Genomic DNA, 26,851 nt, shown 5'->3' on the forward strand with positions numbered 1-26,851 from the left:
ATATGCAAAAATATTTTGCTTCATTGCAATCAGAGGAGGGCAGATCAGGTAGAATGCTGGCGTGGTTGGTGAGGCCAGGAGGGGACGGTGAGCCCATTACGAGTGTGCTGGATAAGGAGGGGAAGGGTGAAGACATAGGCCGGGCCCTATAAATGACGCTTTCAAGGAATACTATACTCATCTGTATAGGAAGCCTGGTGAGCTTAGGACGATGGCTCTCGACAGTTTCTTGCAGCAGCTCCCACTGACGACTTTGGCGATCGAGGAGAGGGATAATCTGGGGGTCCGGTGACGGCGGAGGAGGTCAGTGAAGCTATATCGCAACTGGCCCCTGGGAAGACCCCGGGGACGGACGGCCTCCCCATGGACTTTTATAAAAAAATATGTGACACTGTTGGCCCCCCAGTTGGTGGAAATGTACACAGAGGTATATATTACACCCCCTAAGGTAGGCCCTAGGTAGCCCCAAGGGTAGGGTGCTATGTAACTAAAATGTAGGACATGTGCTTTTATGTTTTGTATGTCCTGGTAGTGAAAAACTCCCAAAGTCGTTTTTCACTACTGTGAGGCCTACTCCTCTCATAGGTTAACATTGGGATTCTTAATTACTTTTGATAAGTTGTAATTCCTAATTGAGAAGGAATAGCTACATCATGTTTAGAACCTATGGAATTGTAATGACTTCCTCTTTAATGTTAAAGTTGGATTTATTATTATAATGTTGAAAAGGCATTTTCCTCCTCTTAGCCCTGAGTGCATACAGCCTGTCTCTAATACACGTCTAGTGTCGGTGACAGTTAGTTTCTTGCATTCCCCCTAGGCAGCCTCACACAAAGGAAATGTAGGTGCTACTGAGTGGCCATCTGCATCTTGACGGGTCATCCAGGACAGGATGGGAGGAAGGAGATGACAGTTACACCTAAATAGGCAGTATCCTGCTCCCACAAAATGGAATGCTTAAACCCCTATAGTGAATCTGGAGCCAGGGCAGGCAGAAAAGACCACTGTGCATTTCAAAGACCCTTCTTTGAAGTCACCCCCAATTCAAAGGTACAAGTGGATATAAGTAGTGGACCGCGGATACTAATAAATCAGTTCACTTCTGAAACTATGGACACTCTGCCGGGTAGAAGGATAACTGTGTTACTACAAGGACTGCTATTCTTCTGGCCTACTGCTCTGGAAGAACTGCTTTTCTGCTGTGCTGACCTGCCTGCTGACTTCTCTGCCTTTGTAAAAGGACTGGACCCACACCACTTGAACCCTGAGTGACTCCAAAGGCTTGTCTGCTTGCCTCCTGTTCTTAAGTCTCAAGGGCATCAAAGACTTCATGCAACTTGCCAAGTGATGCCAATTCAGTCCAGGGCCCATGGAAGTGGGTTTCCCAGTGCTGAACCAGCAGAATCCACACATTGCTGCAACTGTGCCGATCGCAACTGCCACATCTCTTCTCAACACTGATGCATCACTGCTGCCACTGAGGATGAGGATATCGCAAAACCAACTGTGTGGCTCAGGATCGATGCATCAATGAGCGGTGAGCTGCCGGGTACACTGAGGGAGGCACTGGTGGTCCCGCTGCCCAAGTCAAAATCAAAGGAGGCATCGGTGACCGACTTTCGCCCCCTATCAATGCTGAACAGCGATTTTAAAATTCCCAGTAAGAGCATGGCCAACCGTTTGCTTTGCCACATACCCACACTGGTGCACACAGACCAGAACGGTTTTGTCCCGAATCGCAGTACCTCTCTGAATTTGAGGCGCCTCTTCACTGTCCTACATATGCCCTGTGAAGAGAAACCCCCGTCGGGAGTATTGCTTGCAGTGGACTTCCAGAAAGCCTTTGACTCGGTCAGGTGGGACTACTTGAGGAATGTGATGCTTCGAATGGGCCTGGGTGAGGGATGGGTAAAATGGGTGGACTTATTATACGCGTCCCCCCTGGCAAGGGTGAGGATGGGCAGGACGGTATCTGATGCCTACCCAATATATAGGGGAACTAGACAGGGATGCCCTCTGTCTCCACTATTATTCGCCCTGGCCATCGAGACTCTGGCGGCCCAGATGCGAAGGGACGGCGTGTGAGGGGAGTGGAATGGGGACAATATGAGCATGTCATCTCATTATACGCTGACGATATACTCATCTACCTTAGGGATGGAAAGACTGGACTCCCCTGGGCTTTGAGGAACTTAGAACACTTTGGGACGCTGTCGGGACTACACCTTAACAGAGGCAAAACATTTGTTTTCCCCATACTACTGAGCTGTGAACGCCCCGCCTCGTGTCCGGGAGACGTGGTCTGGGCCCCATGTACCTTTATGTATTTGGGTATACAAGTGTTCCATGAAGTGGGGTACCTCCGTGATGGTAACATTGGTAGGGCACTTCGCTTCCTGCGGGCTTCTGTTAGGTTCTGGCGCTCTTTGAAGTTAACTATAATGGCTAGAATATCATTATCTAAAATGATCATGCTACCCCGCCTCCTTTATTACTTTGCGAACTTGCCACTACTGATCCCCTCGGCGTGGTTCCGCGAATTGAACACCCTGCTTAGGGAACTTATATGGGATGATGGCCGCAGGCGCACCGCGCTCTCGACCCTTTGCAGGCTGGCTCACTTGGGAGGCCTGGGAGGCCCAGACTTTGAAACCTATTATTTGGCATCCCAACTGCAATGGGCATCCAGGTGGTTTGCTGGAAAGGGACAATTGGACAGGAGTACCGTCCATGAAGAGGCACAGATCGGATTATAGCACGCATGACAAATAGCAGGATGACTCTTCAGGCAGACAGCCTGATGACGAGGGTGGCCGTAACGTGTTGGAAGAGATGCGCGAGAAGGGTGGGCCTGCCCCCGCCCCGCCCCCGCCCCGCCCTACTTCCCTGCACTGCAGCTGTCGGTTCTGATGGTAGACGTAGGGGGGAAGAGCTCGGCAGGCACGGGGCTGGGACCTTGAAAGAAAGCAGGAGTGGAGACGGTTGGGGAGCTGTTCCGGGAGGGGGTGCTAAGATCCTTCACTGACCTAACGGACAGAGGAGTCTCCCAGGGACAGTTTCTCCTATACCGGAAGTTGACATATACCCTGAGAGAACACTGGGAAATGGTCAATGCAGAACCTACCAACCACAGGGTATTACATCTCTTGTTAACATCTGTGGAGGACACCCACTTAATTACTAAACTATACCGGGCCCAGATTGAGGAAGCATTGGACCCACTGCAGCCCCTGAGAGAGAGATGGGAAAGGACAGTGAGTGGTGACTTGTCAGACTCGGAGTGGGGTAGGGCTTTGACTTACCCTCGGGCGGTCTCCCGAAACACAGGACTGAGATATATTCAGTACAATTATATTCACAGGACGTACCTTACACCGCGTCGACTGTTGCTAATATATGGCGGAGCCCCCAAGACATGCCCCAGATGAGGGGACGTGGATGCTGACTTTGACCATATGTATGGAGTTGCCCAGAACTCCAGCTAGGTTGGGTTGCGGTACTAGCTGACCTAGCACGCTTATTTGAGGTGTATCTGACCCCGGCCCCTACTATATGCTTACTGGGTCTTAAAGCTGGATTCCCACCTGGGAAGGTGAAAGGTCGCTTTCTAGACCTGGTCTGGTCCTCTATAGGAGATTGATCACGAAGGGCTGGTGATCCCCCAGGCGTCCTCCACTGAGTGAGTGGAGACAGGATGTGGCGAAGTGGACTAGAGTGGAACTGGGGGGTGAAAAGTCCTGAAAAGTGAAGAAGCGCGGGGCCTCCGTCAAACCCCTATTGCCCCGGCGTGGGAAGAAATACTGACGAGCTGGGACTGCATGGTGAGGGGAGGGGGAACAACTACGGAAGAGCCGGCATGATTAGGAGGTCTGGGAACGGGAAAAGAGGGAAGGGAATGACATTATACCTGCTGTGGTGGGGCCCGTGGGAGGGACCGGGGGCCACGTGGGACGTGGGTATGGAGGTAGCAGTGGGACCAAACTGAGCGCATTAGGGCATAGACAGGCTTGATATGGACGGCCACCTACCCACCAATGAGCGGGGGAGGATGTGAATGGTACCATCCCACGCCCCGGTGGAGACGAAAAGAGGCTTACCCCAGCAACTGAAATTACCTGCTCGCTATAGCACCATCACGTTAAAATGTTATTTAGTATTAGTTAAGACTGTTATGTACACATAAAAACAAAAATGGTATTATAGCGTGCACACGGAAGGAATGATTAGCCGAGAAGCATTAACGAACTTGATACTGAGAAAACTTCATTCTGAATCACAGACATAAAGAACAATATGATGTAAGCTCCAGAACATATAACAGCTCGGTGTGCTATTAACATTGATGACTGTGAACAGAATGGGAACATGATTATGCGAAAATTTGATTTGCATTTGTAAGACAGCGATTTGTTAATAAAAATATGTTTTAAAAAAAAAGTGTCAGCAGGTTGACAAATAAAAACAGATCTCACCCTCACATTACACCATCAAAGTAGGGCACAGGCATGTCAATGGCATAGGCTATGGTAATTTTGAGGAAGTCACACATAGGCACAGTGACATGTAAACTATAGTGTGCAAGTCTCTGGTAGAACCTAAATCAAATGCCACCCAAGTGGTGCCATAACCAAATATTTATCAGCTACACATACCTGACATACCTGTAATGTGCACATACACCTGGCTGCTGCATTGTGTTGCACACATACAAATACAAAATTACCTGCCAATAAAGACCATAGGGCTGAATCATGAGAAAGGGGGCACTACCTACTCCAGTGACACCTCACATGCACCGCTAGTGTCCCCTAACAACACCATGTCCGATGCAAATACCAGAAATGGTCCATCATGGTGCTGAGTCTGTAAAAACAACATTAACAATCATGGATGTCAAAGTAGGACTAGGTAGGAGTATAGGGACATACCTGACCTTACATGCACCATACTAAGGGACCCATATTAGAAATAGCTGTTCCCCCTCCCAAATCCTGCACTGTGCATGTGTAGAAAGTGTCTGTCAGGAATCATGTATTGGAAGCTAGGAGATACTACTGCACTAAATTAAATCCTCCTACTATTGTGTTATACATACTCATGTACACTTGATGGCTGGCACAACCATCATCCGCTACAAAGGGTCACAAAGTGTCACACTGCATTCGTAGTGCCACATGGTAACATGGACGGCACAGTCTGACTTGTAGAACAACTATGGTGTTTCAACATCTGACACCATTGTGGTGCTTGGAGGTGGTAGGTTCCATTGAACAGTAGAACACTACTTCATATTTGAACTACACAACACATTTACCTAAATCATAACCATAATTTTGGGATCAATATAAATTTACCCAGGCCCTTGAGCCACTACCCAAGATTGTAATGTTCATCAACACAGTCCAATGAAACCATTTCACAAGAACAGGAACATACACTATACCACAAACAAGTCTGTACTCCAACTAAAACGTACATCTGCGATGGTATGTTCCAAACTACTGTTAACACTTTCCAATACGTCTTCTCAATATCCTTTGCAGCTGGTCAGGGGTATGGCATACAGCTGTGGGTGATGATCCCATTTGCCAATCCCACAATGGTGGAAGAGCTGGCCTACAATGAAGGACACAGGAAATCTCACAATGTGGGGGAGGGGACATTTAAGCTCCTGAAATCCAGGTTCAGGTGCCTGGCCCTTACAGGAGGAAGCCTCTTGTATGCTCTACCACTTGTTTTCAAGATCATTCTGGCATGTGCAATCCTGAACAACATTTGTGTCTGGACAAATATCCCCTGGGAGTAACAGGTTGATGTCCCCAATGAGGAGGATGATGAGGGTGGAGGGGAAATAAGTGAACACTACGGCAGGAGTTTGTAGGAGACTCCACATTGTTGAGAACTTCTACACATAGTCCCTATACTATAAACATCACATTGTAAATAGCATGAACATGTCACTTGGCACCTGATCCTCCTTGGTCTATTCATTCTCCACTACATACACCATTGGAATGTGACTCAAACCTCATTGAGCAGGTAAGTAACAAAAAGTTGGCCAGTATGGTAGCAACATCGTTTGTAATGTAAGAGGGTCCACTGCCACCATCTCACATATCACTGACATGCAATTTGCGGCCATGTGACTACTGAAGGTCTAGAGCCATTCACAACTACATATCTTGTTCAGTCAAGTAGGCAAGGTGCTAATACCTACCCCATTCACCACAACAACACCATCCATAACAGGATGTATGCAAGGGATGCACACATAAGGTAGGGGCTCTCAACAAATGGATATCAACTTATGTAGGAAATTAACACTGTCACAACTCATGGTGACAGTGGCTATGCCTGCATGGTATATGTGTGACAAGGGTGGAACATCATTGCTAACTGTGCTCTGTCAGTAAATGCCCAGGGATTGTAACCAATGTCCGATGCTGAGCCTGCATAGTGTATCCATGGTAATGTGATCTGGCACTGCCATTGGACACAACCCTGGCATATGGTGGACTGTTCCTCACTTATGGCACACACATGCTGGCTGTGGAGTGTGTAATGGGTTGCCCGACTAAACTATCAGCTATGGATTCAGCATCACTATCCAAACACATGACCATTGTCACGATCCATGGATTTATTGGGGCAATGCAATACCAAATTTTTATCCGGGTCGAATGTAGGCAGAGTGTCTAATTTTCACTATGTATATGAGGAGCCCACGTGGCACACAAATCGGCTGTCTTGACGCATGCCTAGAGCAAATCCAGGCAAACGTGAAGTCTGATGTACAGGTGTATGTCCTAGGTAGCAAGGGGTTTGCCAGTATCAACAATTCTTGATGTGTCTGCATGTATACCTAGTATGATGTGTATAAATGCATCACACAGCACAAAGCAATACACACCTCTCATTGTCACTCACATGACAGAACCAGTGCATGATAGCAACAGTAACAAATTGTCCCATACATGTTGTGGCTTCCAACATTGGAATCAGGTGTGGAATGTGCTACTATTTTCAGCATTATTGAAAAATGTCTGAGACACAATACCAATCTGAGTGTGAGTAGGCCTAGCCCTATATGTAGCAATTGGCAAATGTACTGTACAGCACTGAGATGATTTCACAACTCAATATCATTCAGTCATGGTGAGAGTTACCTAGGTTGTGGCATGCTGGGACAAATGCATATCCATGTTCAATGGAGGTTGTGGATGGATAGCTTTGAGACACCCACAGATACTTGCAAATACAACATTGGAGGTGAAATGGAGACAACACAAGTGCTGTGGCAGGAGTAATGCCATCGGTGTGTTGAACTCATGACATCTCACAGATACCGTCAATTGAACCGTAACTTTCAAGTAGCCAGTAGAAGGAGATGGGTAGATCTTCCAATTGCACAAGTAACATGTTGCATCATGTCCATGTATGAGCAGACAATGTTGCTGTAGAAGATGTGTACAAAGTGCTAGCAGCCTAAAGAATGGGAACAATCTAGGTGACAATACATGCCTTACCAGCAGTGTAGAAATACAAGGAGAAAGGACACACATAGACCAACACTGACTGTACAACACATCAATGTCTACATGTCAACATTTCACAGATGACATGGAGCCATCTCAAACTAAATGCCTCCAAAACAGAAATACCCATATGTGGTGACTGGAAAAATTATCACCCACTGTGCGCCTGGCCTGACGATCTCGGACCACCTCCTTAATTATCCAAGGAAGTTAAAAATCTTGGAATCACCATGGACTCCAAGTTAACAATGAATGCCCAAGTAGACAAATTAGCACAAACAAGCGTCATCACCTTGAAGGCTCTACGACGAACCTTCCCCCACCTTGGATTTCAACACAAGGTGGAAGCTACTATCTCGCTTGTACTATCCAAAATGGATTATGCCAATGGCCTCTACCATGGATCATCTCTATCTATTATAAAAAAAACTACAATGTATTCAGAACTCCGCAGCCAGGCTACTATTACATGCAAAGCCACAAGCCCACCTCTCCCCTGCATTCAGAACACTACACTGGTTACACGTTGCCAGAAGATGCACCTTCAAGCTGCTCTGTATCACCCACAAAGCTATACATGGAACAGGACTCCTTTTTATCAGAAACAAAATAACCAAATACATTCAACAAAGAAACCTCCGGTCAAGATTGGCACCCGTCTTAGAACACCACCATACAAGAAAGGCAGTACATCCTTCTCCGTTCAAGCAGCCAAACTATGGAATTCATTACCCCCAACTTTAAGAGCCACCAATAACTATCTTGTCTTCAGAGAACTAGTCAAGAGTTGGCTCTTTCCTTCATAACCACCATATTCAAACAGCTATGGACTGCATATGCCTATGTTGATAAATATTTATCTGATTATGTGTATTTTCTAGTTATATATAGTTCTTAAGAAAATATGTATCGCTACTATGTCATAACAATAAACTACACACATAGGGGGTCATTACAACATTGGCGGTAAAAGGCACTTAGCGCCGTGCAGAAGACCGCCAATACACCGCCGCGGCCGCGGAATTCCGCTACAGCTATTATGACCCACATCTCGGAATCCGCCAAAATTCAGCCACCCACACAAGTCCGCCACACCAAAGGTCAGTGATAAACTGTTGAAAACAAAACCTCCACCTCCACGGCAACAGAAACACGCCCATGCTATTACGACCCACGAATCCACGCTGCGGTCTTTCAACCGCGGTATTCCATTGGCGGTACACACCGCCGCGGTCAAAATACACACACATCTCCAAAACACCGCCACATTGGACAATTCAAAATACAAACACCTGATACACATACAAACACCACTCCCACACACACAATGCAATATAAAACACACACCCACATCACCCACAAACCTCTACGACCACAATTCACGACCAAAGGCCAGAGAGACAGAGAGCACAGCAACTGAGAACCCCACCACACAGAGGCACGCAACACCATCACCCATACAACAATACACTCACAATACAACACACACCACTACACATCAACACACACATCAACACTGACACCACCCCACACATCACCCACACCACCCCATGACACGCCAAAGACACCCCCGGTTTTCTGAGGAGGAGCTCCGGGTCATGGTGGAGGAAATCCTACGGGTAGAGCCACAGCTATTTGGCTCACAGGTGCAGCACACATCCATAGCCAGGAAGATGGAGCTATGACGCGGAATAGTGGACAGGGTTAACGCTGTGGGACAGCATCCAAGAAATTGGGAGGACATCAGGATGAGGTGGAATGACCTACGGGGGAAGGTGCGTTCAGCGGTCTCCAGGCACAACATTGCGGTTCAGCGGACTGGCGACGGACCCCCACCTCCTCCCCTACAACTAACAACATGGCAGGAGAAAGTCTTGACCATCATGCATCCAGAGGGCCTCGGAGGTAAGTCAAATCTTAACTATCATATCCCCCACCCTACCTGCATGCTATCACACACCCCCACCCTCACTCCCTCCCCTATCACTCAAACTCCTCACTAATGTACCAATAACACAAACCACCCATCTCAACACCAAGCCCTGCATGACACAACTAAGCATGGTCACCCCTCACTAAAGCATGCTCACTGCACATACCCATAACACCCCCCCAACCATCATCACACAAGCCCCCACACAGGAACGCTTGCACTGGTGTACACGATGAGCCACCCATTGCACACCATGACACACACACATGCAATAATCATGCTCTTATGCCCCTGCAGGATCACGAAGGACCGCCACCACACCTGAGGGTCCCGACAACTCCACTCCACCCACAGAAGAGGCCCACAGTGACGATAGCAGCTCTGCCCTACTGGATCCTGATGACCAGCCCGGACCATCGTGGGCCTCGGGACAGTTGGTTCCCCTTGCACAGGCACAGCCCAACACTGACCTTCCACCCTCTGGTAACACCAGCACAGCACCCACCCAGCGGGCCCATACCTCCGTACCCAGGACAGGTCAATCAGCGGTGTGTCCACCACTACAGGGAACCCAGGATAACCCACCACCCCAACAACAACAGGGACCTGGGGGAAGTGGTAGTGGGCACACGGGCCAGGGGACGGAGGCACAGGAACACAGGGGAACTGGGAGGGCTGCTGTGCGACAGGGGGCGGACAGGCCAAGGGAACCCACTCTCCACGAGGCCCTATCCTCCATCATGGGAGCCTAACACCACTCCCAGGAGACAATGGCGACGGTCCTGGACAAGTTTCAGGAGACCCAGCGCCTGCAGGAGGAGCAGTATTTGGGGTTCAGGGAGGAGCTCAGGACCATCAGCTCCGCCCTGGGCACCATCGTAGGGGTGCTGAAGGACATACAGCAGATCTTGAGGGACACCGTGGCACTCCAAGGGGCCCCTGACACTAGGCTGGACGATGAACTGCCCACCACCTCTGCAGTCGCTAGTGGACAGCACGCCCCGCCACAGGACCACCACACCAGCACCCCACCCCCTGCAGACGGAACACCACCACGCAAGCGATCTGTGAGATCCAGGAACAGGACAGAGCAAGATGGCAAGACCCCCACCAGGAAATGAGACCACCCTCATTGTCCTCCCACTGTCCCACTTTGTTACCCTGTCCATACTTAAACTGCCCCAGCTCCACTTCCTTTGCCCATATGGGCAGTGCTCCTGTGTGACCAATTTACTGGACTCTGCCATGGACATTCCTCCACCATCCCCCATCACCATATTGCAACCTGTGAGAAAGTAGCCTCTTTCTAGCCTTGTTACCCCCACTTTTGGCCTGTTTGTGAGTATATGTCAGGGTGTTTTCACTGTCTCACTGGGATCCTGCTAGCCAGGGCCCAGTGCTCATAGTGAAAACCCTATGTTTTCAGTATGTTTGTTATGTGTCACTGGGACCCTGCTAGCCAGGACCCCAGTGCTCATAAGTTTGTGGCCTATATGTATGTGTTCCCTGTGTGATGCCTAACTGTCTCACTGAGGCTCTGCTAACCAGAACCTCAGTGATTATGCTCTTTCTTCTTTACAAATTGTCACTAACAGGCTAGTGACCAATTTCACCAATTCACATTGGCATACTGGAACACCCTTAAAATTCCCTAGTATATGGTACTGAGGTACCCAGGGTATTGGGGTTCCAGGAGATCCCTATGGGCTGCAGCATTTCCTTTGCCACCCATAGGGAGCTCTGACAATTCTTACACAGGACTGCCACTGCAGCCTGAGTGAAATAACGTCCACGTTATTTCACAGCCATTTACTACTGCACTTAAGTAACTTATAAGTCACCTATATGTCTAACCTTTACCTGGTAAAGGTTGGGTGCTAAGTTACTTAGTGTGTGGGTACCCTGGCACTAGCCAGGGTGCCCCCACATCGTTCAGGGCAAATTCCCCAGACTTTGTGAGTGCGGGGACACCATTTCACGCGTGCACTATACATAGGTCACTACCTATGTATAGCGTCACAATGGTAACTCTGAACATGGCCCTGTAACATGTCTAAGATCATGGAATTGCCACCCCAATGCCATCCTGGCATTGGGGAGACAATTCCATGATCCCCGAGTCTCTAGAACAGACCCGGGTACTGCCAAACTGCCTTTCCCGGGGTTTCACTGCAGCTGCTGCTGCTGCCAACCCCTCAGACAGGTTTCTGCCCTCCTGGGGTCCAGCCAGGCTTGGCCCAGGAAGGCAGAACAAAGGACTTCCTCAGAGAGAGGGTGTTACACCCTCTCCCTTTGGAAAAAGGTGTCAGGCTGGGGAGGAGTAGCCTCCCCCAGCCTCTGGAAATGCTTTGATGGGCACAGATGGTGCCCATCTCTGCATAAGCCAGTCTACACCGGTTCAGGGATCCCCCAGCCCTGCTCTGGCGCAAAACTGGACAAAGGAAAGGGGAGTGACCACTCACCTGACCTGCACCTCCCAGGGGAGGTGCCCAGAGCTCCTCCAGTGTGCTCCAGATCTCTGCCATCTTAGAAACAGAGGTGCTGATGGCACACTGGACTGCTCTGAGTGGCCAGTGCCAGCAGGTGACGTCAGAGACTCCTTCTGATAGGCTCTTACCTGTGTTGCTAGCCTATCCTCCTTCCTAGGTAGCCAAACCTCCTTTTCTGGCTATTTAGGGTCTCTGCTTTGTGGAATTCTTTAGATAACGAATGCAAGAGCTCATCAGAGTTCCTCTGCATCTCTCTCTTCACTCAAAACGCCTGCAAAACCGCAACAAAGTAGCAAAGACGACTACTGCAACCTTGTATCGCTGATCCTGCCGCTTTCTCGTCTGTTTCCTGGTGGAGCCTGCTCTGGGGGTAGCCTGCCTCGTTCTTGCACCAGGAGCTCTGAAATAATCTCCCGTGAGTCGACAAAATCTTCCCCCTGCAACCACAGGCAACAAAGACTGCATCACCGGTCCTCTGGGTCCCCTCTCAGCACGACGAGCGTGGTCCCTGGAACTCAGCAACTTTGTCTAAATGACTCCCACAGTCCAGTGACTCTTCAGTCCAAGTTTGGTGGAGGTAAGTCCTTGCCTCCCCACGCTAGACTGCATTGCTGGGTACCGCGTGATTTGCAGCTGCTCCGGCTCCTGTGCATTCTTCCAGGATTTCCTCGTGCACAGCCAAGCCTGGGTCCCCGACACTCTAACCTGCAGTGCGCAACCTCCTGAGTTGTCCTCCGGCGTCGTGGGACCTTCTTTTGTGACTTTGTGTGAGCTCTGGTTCACTCTTCTTCGTAGTGCCTGTTCCGGCACTTCTGTGGGTGCTGCCTGCTTCCGGGTGAGCTCCGGTTCACTCCTCTTCCAAGTGCCTGTTCCGGTATTTCTGCGGGTGCTGCTTGCTTCTGTGAGGGCTCCATGACTTGCTGGATGCCCCCTCTGTCTCCTCATCCAAGTGACGACATCCTGGTCCCTCCTGGGCCACAGCAGCATCCAAAAACCCTTACCACGACCCTTGCAGCTAGCAAGGCTTGTTTGCGGTCTTTCTGCATGGGAACACCTCTGCTAGCTTCTTCACGACGTGGGACATCCATCCTCCAAAGGGGAAGTTCCTAGTCCTCTTCGTTCTTGCAGAATCCACAGCTTCTACCATCCAGTGGCAGCTTCTTTGCACCCTCAGCTGGCATTTCCTGGGCATCTGCCCAATCTCGACTTTGTCGCGACTCTTGGACTTGGTCCCCTTGTTCCACAGGTACTCTCGTCTGGAAATCCACTTTGGTTGCATTGCTGGTGTTGGTCTTCCTTGCAGAATTCCCCTATCACGACTTCTGTGCTCTCTGGGGAATATAGGTGCACTTTACAACTACTTTTCAGGGTCTCGGTGGGCTATTTTTCTAACCCTCACTGCTTTCTTACAATCTCAGCGACCCTCTACAAGCTCACATAGGTTTGGGGTCCATTCGTGGTTCGCATTCCACTTCTAGATTATATGGTTTGTGTTGCCCCTGTGCCTATGTGCTCCTATTGCAATCTACTGTAATTCTACATTGCTTGCATTACTTCCTTTTGCTATTACTGCATATTTTTGGTATTGTGTACATATATCTTGTGTATATTTGGCATCCTCATACTGAGGGTACTCACTGAGATACTTTTGGCATATTGTCATGAAAATAAAGTACCTTTATTTTTAGTATATCTGTGTATTGTGTTTTCTTATGATATTGTGCATATGACACCAGTGGTATGGTAGGAGCTTTGCATGTCTCCTAGTTCAGCCTAAGCTGCTATTCTATAGCTACCTTCTATCAGCCTAAGCTGCTAGAAACACTTCTTCCACACTAATAAGGGATAACTGGACCTGGTACAGAGTGTAAGTACCCCTTGGTACCCACTACAAGCCAGGCCAGCCTCCTACACAACCCCCCTCCATTTTTGAGCACTTCAATAAACACCCTTGAACCACAAAACAATCTGGAGTCAGTCTGTGATTTGGTAAAATGTATTATCAATGACAGTGTCAAAATGCGTTTCTAGTTGTAAAGCCAACATACCTATGTCACACATCACAAGTCCTTAAAGGATGCAAGCAGATGACACACGTTGGTAACCACACCTGTGAAACCGTAATGGAAAGGTACAACTCAGTTACCAAATACTGCTATGAAATGACACACAGGATAGAGGAAGACGTGTGAAAGTGAATGTAATGGTAAAAATGAAAATGTTCTCACCTGTGTGTCACTGGAAATATTGCTGTATGACTGACTCCCTGTTGTCGATGTCTTCTTCCTCAGCTTCCTCCTCACCACTGTCCACAGGGTCCACAGGCTCCACAGCTACCACAACACCGTCTTCTGGACCATCCTCCTGCAGAAAAGGCACCTGGAGTCGCAAAGCAAGATTGTGAAGCATCGAGCAGGCGATGATGATCTAGCACACCTTCTTCGGTGAGTAGAATAGGGAACCACCTGTCATATGGAGGCACCTGAACCTGGCCTTCAGGAGGCCGAAGGTGCATTCGATCACCCTCCTAGTCCGCCCATGGGCCTCATTGTAGCGTTCCTCTGCCCTGGTCCTGGGATTCCTCACTGGGGTCAATAGCCAGGACAGGTTGGGGTAACCAGAGTCCCCTAATAGCCACACACGGTGCCTCTGGAGTTGACCCATCATAGAAGGGATGCTGCTATTCCACAGGATGTAGGCGTCATGCACTGAGCCAGGGAACATAGCATTTACCTGAGAGATGTACTGGTCTGCCAAACATACCATCTGTACATTCATAGAATGATAACTCTTCCGGTTCCTGTACACCTGTTCACTCCTGTGGGGGGGACCAGAGCTACATGGGTCCCATCAATAGCACCTATGATGTTGGGGATATGTCCAAAGGCATAGAAGTCACCTTTCACTGTAGCCAAATCTTCCACCTCAGGGAAAATGATGTATCTCCTTACGTGTTTCAGCAGGGCAGCCAACACTCTGGACAACACGTTGGAAAACAGAGGCTGGGACATCCCTGATGCCATGGCCACTGTTGTCTGAAAAGACCCACTTGCAAGGAAATGGAGAACTGACCGCCATGGCAAAGCACTGCTGAACAGGGCAAGCACCGCTGAATAGTCCAGAGACCGCCATGGCAAAGCACCGCTGAACAGGGCATGCACCGCTGAACAGGGCAAGCACCGGTGAACAGTCCAGAGACCGCCATCGCAAAGCACTGCTGAACAGGGCAAGCACCGCTGAACAGGGCATGCACTACTGAACAGGGCAAGCACCGCTGAACAGTCCAGAGACCGCCATGGCAAAGCACCGCTGAACAGGGCATACACTGCTGAACAGGGCAAGCACGCTGAACAGTCCAGAGACCGCCATGGCAAAGCACCGCTGAACAGGGCATGCACCGCTGAACAGGGCAAGCACCGCTGAACAGTCCAGACCCCGCCATGGCAAAGCACCGCTGAACAGGGAATGCACCGCTGAACAGGGCAAGCACCGCTGAACAGTCCAGAGACCACCATGGCAAAGCACCGCTGAACAGGGCATGCACCGCTGCAGAAGGAAAAGACCGCCACATCAAGCATCGTTATCCCATGTGCAGCTGGGACAGTGACGGGACAGGAACTGTCATGGGGAGACTAATCCAGTCTAGGCACCATTCCCCCTCCAGAACCAGTGGAGAGATCCATCCACTACCTCTGTCCTTCACAGGATGAAGCACTCTGGGCACCAGTCCCCCTCCAGAACCAGTGGAGGCTGTTATCTACTTGAGAGACTGTGGCTTTGCACTGCCCAGGATTGAACAGTGGGCAAGCCACCCACTGTATAGACTTGTGAGACTGTGGCTTTGCACTCCCCAGGATTGAACAGTGGGCAACCCACCCGCTGTATAGACTTGTGAGACTGTGGCTTTGCACTCCCCAGGATTGAACAGTGGGCAACCCACTCACTGTAGAGACTTGTGAGACTGTGGCTTTGCACTCCCCAGGATTGAACAATGGGCAACCCACCCACTGTAGAGACTTGTGAGACTGTGGGTTTGCACTCCCCAGGATACATCAATGGGCATGGAGCCCCGTTGTGGATGTGGCGTGGTGCTGTAATCCGGCTGAGGTGCCCCCCCCCCTTCCCCCTGAGGTGCCTGTTGTATTTCTCTCTGATGCCCCGGCAGTGTTCTCTCCGTTTGTGGACAGGTATCTTGTGTGGGCCTCGCCCATGCATTTTTGACCCAGTGGTGCACGGACATTGAGATGTGCATATCTGCACTACTTCTCGTAATGTATATACCTTTGAATGAGTTTATATATATCTGTATATATTTGACACATGTAATTTGATACATTACAATGTTTGAACTGATTTCGTTTTGTCTTTGCATTCTTCCAGGGGGGTTGTGGGTTGTGACTGTGATGATTGGAAATGCATTGGTGTGTGTGTTGTAATGTGCGAGGGTGGGGGTGTTGCGTGTGTGTCTCCCTGACTTTTGCCTCCCCTATGTCGTAGGTGCAGTACTCACCGTTGTCTTCGCCGGCGCTGGTCTTCGTAGATGAGTAGGAAGACAAGGGCAGGTAGGATTTGTAATTCAGGCTCCATGGTGTCCTCCTTCCTCATGGGATGTGTTAAGGTGAGCGTTTTCCCATTGCAAAAACTGTTTCCACCGTGTTTTTATCCACGGTGAATCCGCCCCGGAAAAGGTGGCGGATTGGCGGGTTGTGATACTATGGTCGGTACATTGTCTTCCGCCTGTCTGTTGGCAGTGACCGCCGCGCTGCTTGGCTGTGCCGCCGTGGCGGGCGCAGTGTTAAAGTGGCTGTTTTTGTTGGCGGTTTCCACCACGTTCATAATTCCCTTTTTTGGTCCGCCGGCCTGTTTGCGTTATTACCGCACCTTTAACACTGACCGCCAGGGTTGTAATGACCACCATACTCTTTAAACCTGTTTAGCTAATGTATATTTACTCACGGTTTAAATATGTATATGTTTGTACATGTGTGTGTATGTATATATATATATTTATATATATGTGTTATTCTATGCTTAACATGTTCATAGGTCATTGCATAACTCCTAGATAAGTTGTTATACTAGATACTTATGAATCCCTGCTCTCATTTTATATCACACTTTGTCTATCCATCATCATATGTCATGTCTCTGTCAATCTATCCTCCATTCCCACTTTGACTCATCCCAAATTCATTCTACCACTTCATCTCCTAAATTCCTAAATAACTCTGTCTCAGCTCTTCCCTCCTCTTCCTCATTTAACTCACCCAAAACTCACTTTACTACCATGATCTCCCAAACAACCCTACTAAATTCTCCCTCATTTATCTCACCCTGCTACTATGATCTCCCTAACCCTTTCCAGAGACTCTTGCCTCCTCCATACCCCCTTTACTCATCCCAAGCCTAAATCCTATTACCATAAACTCCCAATGAACACTTCTGGATTCTTCCCTCCTCCACCCCTCCATTACTCCAGTCAATCCAACTTACAAACTCACATATCCGCCGCTCAAATGAACTCATAATAATACTAAAACTGTACTCATATTTCCCTATACTAATCCACCACTAATTCCTTTTGGGTTCCGGAGTAGCGTGCTACTCGCCGAAAAGTGCTTTGACGCCTCATCAGGGGTAGTAAGCGCTATATAAATACTATTATAATATAATACAATATGTACAGAGAGGGTGGGCAGGTCAGAACAAAAACCCAGTCATGTCTGGCAGTAGCATAGTATGGTATTTGCCCATCGCATGCCACCATGACAGGAGGCTGTGACAGCAACACCATCTCTACCCTGGCATGTTTCCAATATTGAAGTCATAACAGATTTACAAGCCCAACAAGCTGCCGAAGGAAACAACTAAGGACATCAAATAATATCACATGTCCCACATGTGCAAGCACCAGAGCTCTGTACATGAGAGTGGAAAGCTGACATCAAGTACCGCAGAGGAAAATGTGACATCCTGCTCTGTATGACCACAATTGTGCATGTGTCTGTCTGCTGGGGAGTGTGCATAGATCTGCTTTGTAGTAATCATGAAGAGGCTATGTCCCTGTTCAATAAACCCACACCACTGCTCTTGCTACATTAACAAATTACATTGTCAGGGGTCTGATGCATGCTGAGTAAACTGGAGCCCCTTCACATGCAACCATGGGTATGTGTTGCAATAGAAACTCACACAGTTGTGATGATGAGTAAGCTGCCATCTATGCTAGACTGCAAGACTGTTACACAGTGGTATGCCATTGTTTGTGACTGTCATAACAAACATGATGTAGACATGTTAGGGCCTAATTGATGGCATGTACACATATGCCACATATCTCAGTACACGTGTACCACTGTACTGTGTATGGATTCGAAGCAAAAGGCAACCTAGCACAATAGTAAAGGCATAGATATCACAAGATCAGTGACTGTAAAAAATTACCTTCACATGTGTTTTGACATACGGAAACATAGGTGGCACTGATGTGAAAGTGCATGCATTTGTCAAATGCTAACATGTGTCCATGCAGGAAGATAGTAATATGAGATTTCATATCCCATGAACACACCACTGTAGTCATATATTACAGATATTACAAAACACATGACAATACACAAAATGGCTTATACCAATCTTCACCAACACATCTGTACATAACATCTTCTGCAACTAGGATGCATGGGGGACCAAATGACAAATGTGTAGCAGAGCAACACAAAGTAAAATCCAACAACACACCACAGAGTGGACACACATGCACACGCAAATTGGCTGGGTTTACATGATATCATTGCAGTTCAAGTCCACTGAATACTGTGAGTAGAAACTGCAATGGCTGTCACATGTTTTACAGTGTGTTGGACATAGGCCACCATATATATTGTGTTATAGGTATGTGTACATTTGTATCTCAGACATAACAATATGGTCCACTGCAAATTAGTATGCAAACACATGTGTACACACATAGCACACATGTGCCAACATGTATATGGACACAGTGTCGCTATACATGCACATATACAGAAGGTATGAGTAGTTGCATTCAGCAGACTCATAAACAATCCTTTAGGTTAAAATACCATTGTCACTGTAATAACAGTACTGGACATGCACGCACATGTTGCCATATCACATATACAACGTTCTTGCACAGCCCATGTAACATGTTAAGTTAATCAGAGTGCACTCAAGGCCTACAATGCAAAAATCCACGCAAATTTGTGATGCGTCAAAAATGTATGATGCAAACACATAAACTACACATTGCAATGTTTGTAAAATGTTTGCAATGTTCTGGACCCAGAGCGGCAATTACACGTACACACACCTCTGAATGCACCATGGTGTAAAATCCACACATGACTGTCATGCATCAAAAACGCATGACAGGAAACGTGAAGCACATGCTCATGAAGTGATTGAACAGGAGATCCTGCCTCCAAACATGGTACAGTGAGCTCACTTTCACTTTCACTTAATAATCTTATTGTCTGTGACTTAGTGAGGTTATGTGGAGGTGGTGTAGTTGGATTGGTGCATTTTGGAGTGATTGTAGTGTTTCTTGTGCTATGTCTTGTAAGTGTTGACCTTAGTTGTCATTAAACTTGTCTTTTGTAGTGTAATTGTACTGAAATTTGTCTCTGTATTGTGAGGTGTTTGTCTGGTATAAAATAGTTGTTGGGGTAGTTGGGTTAGGGGTTAGGTTTAGGCTGAGCTGCATTTGAAGTATATTTGGGAAGGGAAGGAAGCAGTGGATGTCTGCAGATGAGCTGGAGGAGTTAATCTAGCTTGTCCAGCACCACCTCCCTTTGATGCTGCAACTGGGTGGATGGGTAATCCTTGGATACCCCACAGAGGCACGACGGCTGCGGTGGGGCAAGGTGCTCCACCATCTCAACAGAATATTCAGCAGTGGAAGGAATGACCACCAACTAAAACAATTATGGGCAGATCTGGCGACAAGGGAGCAGAATCTGCTGGATCATCTTCGAATTGAGATTTGTGGAGCAGTTGGTAAGTCTCACGTTTCCATACAAAGTCTTAACTTTTGCGTGTGCCTGACAGTTGAAAATATGGTTGAGTGCTGCATGTCATGCCTGTGGATGTGGAAGTGTTGTATGCTACCTGTATAATGAGTCCCACCGCCACCTTAGACATGCAAGTCAGATGTACAATGATGAAGCTGATGCTGTGCAGATGTACCATTTTCACTGCACAAAACATGTCTGGGTGGCATATATATAAGCCACTGAGTAAGTTGGGAAATCCCTTGGTAAAATTATACCTGCGCTCTGAACAGCTGCTGAGAGCAGGTATGATATGGGGATGCAAATGTATGTGATGGGCCTACAATGTACTCAGTAGAAGTCGTGATGATCTGTTGGAACTCCTGCTGAGTACATCATTTACCTACACAGAAATGGATCCATTTGGACCCTACCTGCATCATGCTGTGTCTAAATTCACATTAGGTGCACACATGGCAGGGGTAAGGGATGCAATGAGGGCCACAAGACTATATTAATAAATTGGTGCTGCACCCCTTTTGTTCTATTGGCCCCTTTGTGTCAGTGTCCAAGACCACGTAAGGGAGCTTGACCATTCTGGGTCTGGACTACTAGCACTTCCCTGTTACAGTTCCTTGTATATCACACACATCCTATACTATGTCTATTACACATGTTCAGAGTCAGTTCCACAAGTCTGCTGTTTCTCACTGACAGTATGGGGCTCCCCTACATCTGTTGCTTCACTGGCAGATTACTCGGTAACCTGCACCAACAAATGCATCCTTGCACCACAGAGAAAGTGTTTCTGTGTTGAGGCATTTACTATGCACATGTACTTATCCCTCTCTGGACAAATAATGGTGTACCATAGAAGCAATGCCTGGCTACACACTACTGGCAAGACATCCATGATTTCAATAAGTCAATGTGCAGGTAGGTACAGCTATCTTCACATTAGTATATTCCCATAGCATTATTGCTCATGTTTGTGCCTTGTGATGCCCACGCATTACTAATTTCACTGAAGGATGTTTCACGTCATTCCTCAACACCTTGGAATACCCACACAACCCCTGGGCAGTAGTTTGCCAGTTTGCTGTGACAATGAGGTAGGTGTCTACGACATCTGTGGTAGCCCCAATTGCTAAGGGTGTCACAATGCGACAGCCACTGCAACAACCATTGCATGCCCCTCAGATGCAATATACAGTGTCAAGCAGTTCCATATGGTCATGGAGGTGTAGAGCTAACAGACACCTGCATGACCATGCCATGTCTAAATGGTGCAGTGAGAAGCTCTACAGGAGTGTCAATGACAGTGATGGTTTGTAGGTGTGTGGGTCTACATTATCTGAGACTACGTGTGATTGACTGATTGCAAATGTTTGTTAGTTGCTCTGCCCTACCACTAGGATGACATGCTTACTCAGCCTAACAAGTTAACAGTATAAAATGTTGTCCATTTACTGAAATGTACAAATCACACTAGCCAATGTTTGCTATCCATGTCTTGCAGGTGGACCTTCACCCTACACCGTGGGAGAGGTTGCGCGATTTGAAGACCCTGATGCATCTAGTAAATGTTATCTTGTGTGCCATGGGTGCTAATCCAGGGTTTAGTGTGAATCAGTCTGAAGTGTGGAATGCCATGAAAGATGGTTTTGTCTGACAAATGATCTGATATCATTGGAGAATGGATGGTGACATCATGTATGTTGGAATGTTGTGCAACAAGAATGGCTTCCATGTAATGCCAAGGGGCATTTTGTGCTGGAATTGAGTTGTGTGAAATGGGAATTTGTCACGGGTGGCCAGTTAGTCATTGGTGTCTACCATGATAGGTCTCAGAGCAACTGTCAATAAATAGAATGCCTATTTACAGCCACTTTGTCACAGCACCATTGTCAGAACAGTGTGCCACACATAGCTTACACCTACTGGCAAAATGATACAGATGTGGGTGATATCTGCAGACTCTCTAGGGGGCTTATGTAGGAGACACATACATTACAGGTACAATGAGTCTGAGTCTGTAGTACTGCAAGGAGCCATATTGTGCTGTACAACAATCAGTAGTGTACACATTTAGTAGAAAACTAACCTAAGGGTTGTGTGAAAAGTCTATGATTCTTCCCATACCAGATCTCAAGCAGTTTTCACAACATGGTCCTGCCACCATAATATTTGGGAGTGATGTAGGTCACATCACATATGCATATGATGTGAATGCTGTGTGCGTACCTGGTACTTTGATGATGTCTGACATGCATGTGCAGATGATGTACAATGTTTCTGGATACTGTTGAAGTACCCACTGCAGTGCCAAACTCACCATGGGCCTAAGTTCACCCATACAGGCACCATGTGTGTGCCGTTTAACACATGTAGCACTACATTACACAGGGTAGGAGGCATCAGGTCTGGAATGTGTTGACAACTCTGATGTGCAGCTCAGGCTTAAAGCCAAAGTTTCTGGGAAATTTCAATCAGTTGTACATGTGGGCACATCATCGGCAATGGCGTGCCCCCTTCTTATGTATGCTCAGGTCAGGTCTTACAACAGGACACACTAGTGTTGATTAACTAAACCTTTGAATAGTAGGTGGAAAGTTACCTGACCCCCTATACGGCCCACACCTTGCCTCCATGATGATTGGCCAAACACTGATGTTTCACCAGGTGTGTCGAGGTGATGGATTGCATGCTCAACCTCCCTTATATACAGAGACACAGGAAATCCAGACTTGTTGGGGCATGTGATCTTCACAAGTTAGAAGACACAAATGTTGATCATGGACAATTTTGTCTACTCAGCTCCGGGCCCTGTTGTTTCAAGTACATTTCTATCATCCCAGTGACATGTATAATACTGATGATGGCTGGTAGGAAATAGTCATAGATGAGGAGTATGTTATTTTTGAGGAATGTGTGTTGGACTGTATGTGTTATCTGCAGTTGCAGTGTACATTGTGGCCCTCATTATGAGTCTGCCAGTCTTGAGAATCATGGTGGTGGTCAGACCACTGCAGCCGGCAGCCTGGTGGTCCTGCAGATGTAATCCGGCAGGTCAGCGTGCTCCGGATTATGAGTCCCCATACTGCCAGCCTTTTCAGGGCCAAACAACAGGCAGTGGAATGTGCGATGGGTGCTGCTGCACCCGCCACACTGCCACATTGCCGCCGGCTCAATTATGAGTCGGCTGCAATGTTAAGGCCCTGTTCACTGCAGGACCAGCGGGCGGAAACGTTGTGAACTCCAAATAGGACCGGTGGTGTTTAGACCGCACAGGCGGTCTCTCGGTGGTTTGAGTTTCGCGGATGGCTTCCACCACCCACCAAACTCATAATGAGGGCCTATATGTCTGTACAACCTCCACCCAATGCTGATACTGATGCTAGCTTCTCCTCATGTTTCAGCTCCGAACATGACTGAGACACAGAGGCAAGACTTCTATAAGAGGGTTGAGTGATACCGCCACATAATGGAGGTTGATGATGCCCACCGCCGAATGGGGAGGAGATTCCGAAGGGAAAAAGCATCAGGGGAATGGCATGCCTTTCCCCATGGGGGGTCCATCAAGATTGCCACAAAAGGACACTGGAGACAAGCCATCAGGGGTGCAGGGGGCCACAGCTGGACCACAGCCCTCTACATCAGCTGCACCAGTGATAACGCAGCCACCACCACAGCCACTTACAGCAGTTGTCCCTAGTAAATTTGAGCAGGACATGAGGAGGGACATTGGCCAGATTTTGGCCAGACTCACCAAATTGGAGCAGGATGCCACAAGTTATTAAAATATATCAAGGAAAAGTTTAAAAAAAGCAAGAAATGAACAATGAAAGTGTCGTACAACATCCCTGTTCATTCCCCTCTCTTTTACTGTTTTGTATAGTTTAAAGGGGTTTTAGATGTGTAATGTAAGGATCTTTTTTTTCAACACTTATTCATTGTTGTGTGGTTATGTTAAGGTATTTGTGTATTAAAAAATAGCAAAATATATATAGATTTGTTTAGGCCATAGGTTAGGTTAGTACATGTGGAGTCATAGTTTATGTTGTCCCACTTGTATCTTGTCTCTTAAAGGGGTTGGGGGCCAATGTTTAGAGTGTTGTGTTACATGTGCAAGATAAGTTTAGAAAAGGTGAGATAGGTGTAGTTTTCATTTAAGGATAGTTTGTATAGGTTAGTTTAGATTAGGGTAGGTTTTAGGTTTTCATTTGCTTGATAGTTTTACTGTTAAATACTGTTCACCTTAGCCTAATTAGTTTTGTAAGTGATTGGGTCTGGGGTTGTCATGAGTGCACTGGCCAAGTTTGGGGAATGGCCTACGGTATGCTTACTGTCTTGATTTCCCAGGTTTCCCACATGCATCCCCATGACCAAGGAGCTGTCAGAATGGCAGCTACATACTATCTACTAGTGCATACTTTTGCCATCCTGTGTTCCAGCCATTCACAATGTGTATGTAATCTTTATCTTGGCAGGTAAACATGGTTCTGTAATTGGTGGGGTCCTGCTATTTCAATATTGGTAAGTGTGGTACATCTGACAACTCCCAATTTTGGAACCATATTCTGCAACACTGACAGGTGGCCATCACTAATTAGGTTCTCTTTTCTTCTTCCGCAAAATCAGTTGTACTGGTACTCCCATCTGGGTTAATTATAATTGATTGAATTATGAACCATACATGCTGAATGTCTACTACAAAGGATATGGGTTCCAAAGCATTTAGTAAACAGTTGGTTGTTGCCCACAACACCATCATTCAGCTTCCTCTTATTTGGATCCAAGTGTGTGGCTTAGTGTCTGACAGTCATGTACTCATATTCTGATATTCTGTACACACAGACATGAATTGACAAAATGCAAACATTTAGCTGAGTAGATGGATCAGAGTAAACGTAGAAATGCTACATGTGTACAAGGTGCTTTATTTACATGTTCAATAGTTATTGTGATTTCTTTAAAATATCTATTTCATTGATCCCATGAGTGAATGTTTGCCATCTCTAGCACAATCGGAGTCCAGGGTTGAGGGACATGTCATGAGCCATGGTTAGAAGTAATGTGCATTAGTGAGGAGTGCCCAACAGTGTCATTTGGTATGGTAGAGACAATGACAGCACATAGCAGATGTTTCTGCAGTTGTTAGGTGAAAAAGGCACATGTTATACTGTCACAACACTAGTATGATCTTAAGTCCCGAACTCAGGAGAAACTGTCCATGTGGCACAGACTGGTGCTACTGGGTGCTTTTCCTTATGAATGTTATTCCTTCCACATCTTCATCTCTGATGTGTGTGGTGCCTCCTGTGCCATGCCATGGCTGATGCTGTTTGTAAAGGTATAGGGGGCCACACACACTTCTGGGAACAGAGATGTGGAGTCAAAGGACCCTGCAGCTGCCATTTCTGGCAACACATAAGGCATCACTGCTGCAAGGAGGAACTGTTGATTCTTCAAGACTGCAACAACATCACGGTGGTAGGCAGCCATGTTGTCCATGAGGGAGGCCACTTCCTGCTGTATGAAGTCCAGGGTAATCTGCATGCTGCTGGCATTTTGGGAGGGCATTTGTCATAGCCTTTCCTACATGACAGCAGCCAGAGACTGCTTGACTCCATGTAGCAGGAGTGGGTGCCGCTGATGGCAGCTAAATTGTCCTTATTTGGACTGAGGACTGTCCACACTCCTTCTAGGCTGCCTGCCATGGTGTCTATCCCTACCCTAACCTGCTTTGCAAGCTCTCGCTGGACTTTTAACACTGTCCTCTGAAAGCTGATCTCTGGGTCCTCGGAGTCCAGGGCTGTGTAAGTAATGGCTTGTGGCATGTGTTAGTGGCTGGGTGGTTCTTGTGGAGACCCCGCAACACTGCGTGTCCTCCCTGCATCTGGAGGTGGTGTATTGAGTGTTACTAGGACATCCTGGAGGGTCTGTTCATTGAGGGTTGCCAACTGGTCATCCATGTCATCAGGGAAATCCAGAACAGGAAGGTTGGCAGGAGGTGAGCCATCATCCTCTACAATGAGATAGTGTAAAATCAATATTGTATTGCATCGGCTGTAGAAATGGGACATCATGTATTTGCCACTAGAGGCTCACTGACATGTCACTGACCAAAAGTTGTGGTTGTACTTATATGTAGCATTGTGCATCACACATGGGTCAAGCTCACTAGTAATGAAATATGACGGAGAGCAATGCTGTGCTCATAGTGGCAGCGCCCTACTGTGTCAATTGACCAACGCAGGGATGCGCCATATTAATTTGCATACAGGACACTCCTGTGTTGTCCCCTGTGCTGGCACTACATAGAGCTGCCTTGTCAAATGGTGCAATTGCAGCCACTTGTTTAGCTTCACACATGATGTTCACATACATGCACAATGTGTTGTATGCATTTATTCAATGGCCATTCCCATCTGAGGCATATGGTTGTGTGTGAGTTGTTGTGGGTTTAGCCAGTATGGGTTGTGTTCCACAGGTTGCAAGCTTTAGGGCAGATATTTTCTCATTTGGCATGGCTCAGGGAAGCTGCAAGATGTGTTGCTTTACACAGCAGCAGTTTCGATACCCAGTGATGGGCCATATATACCTGTATACAGCACAGCCCTGCAATTCCCCCTGCGCCTGCACAGATTAGTGCTCCCTGCACCAACACAGGCATTGTTGCAGCATGATGACGGGGTGGCTGCCTTGAAGTGATGTCCTGCACATGTGCCAGCTATTTTGGGGGAGATGGCATTTCAATGTGTGCTGCAAGATGCAGCACACATGTATAGGCTATGCAACATTGAGTTAGGGAAGCATTTAGGCCTGATACACCACCCTGACACCCCCCCTCGGATGGCATTGACTTCCGTCCTAGTCTCT

Source organism: Pleurodeles waltl, chromosome 1_1 (assembly GCF_031143425.1).
Source record: "Pleurodeles waltl isolate 20211129_DDA chromosome 1_1, aPleWal1.hap1.20221129, whole genome shotgun sequence".
In the NCBI taxonomy this organism is placed as follows: Eukaryota; Metazoa; Chordata; class Amphibia; order Caudata; family Salamandridae; genus Pleurodeles; species Pleurodeles waltl.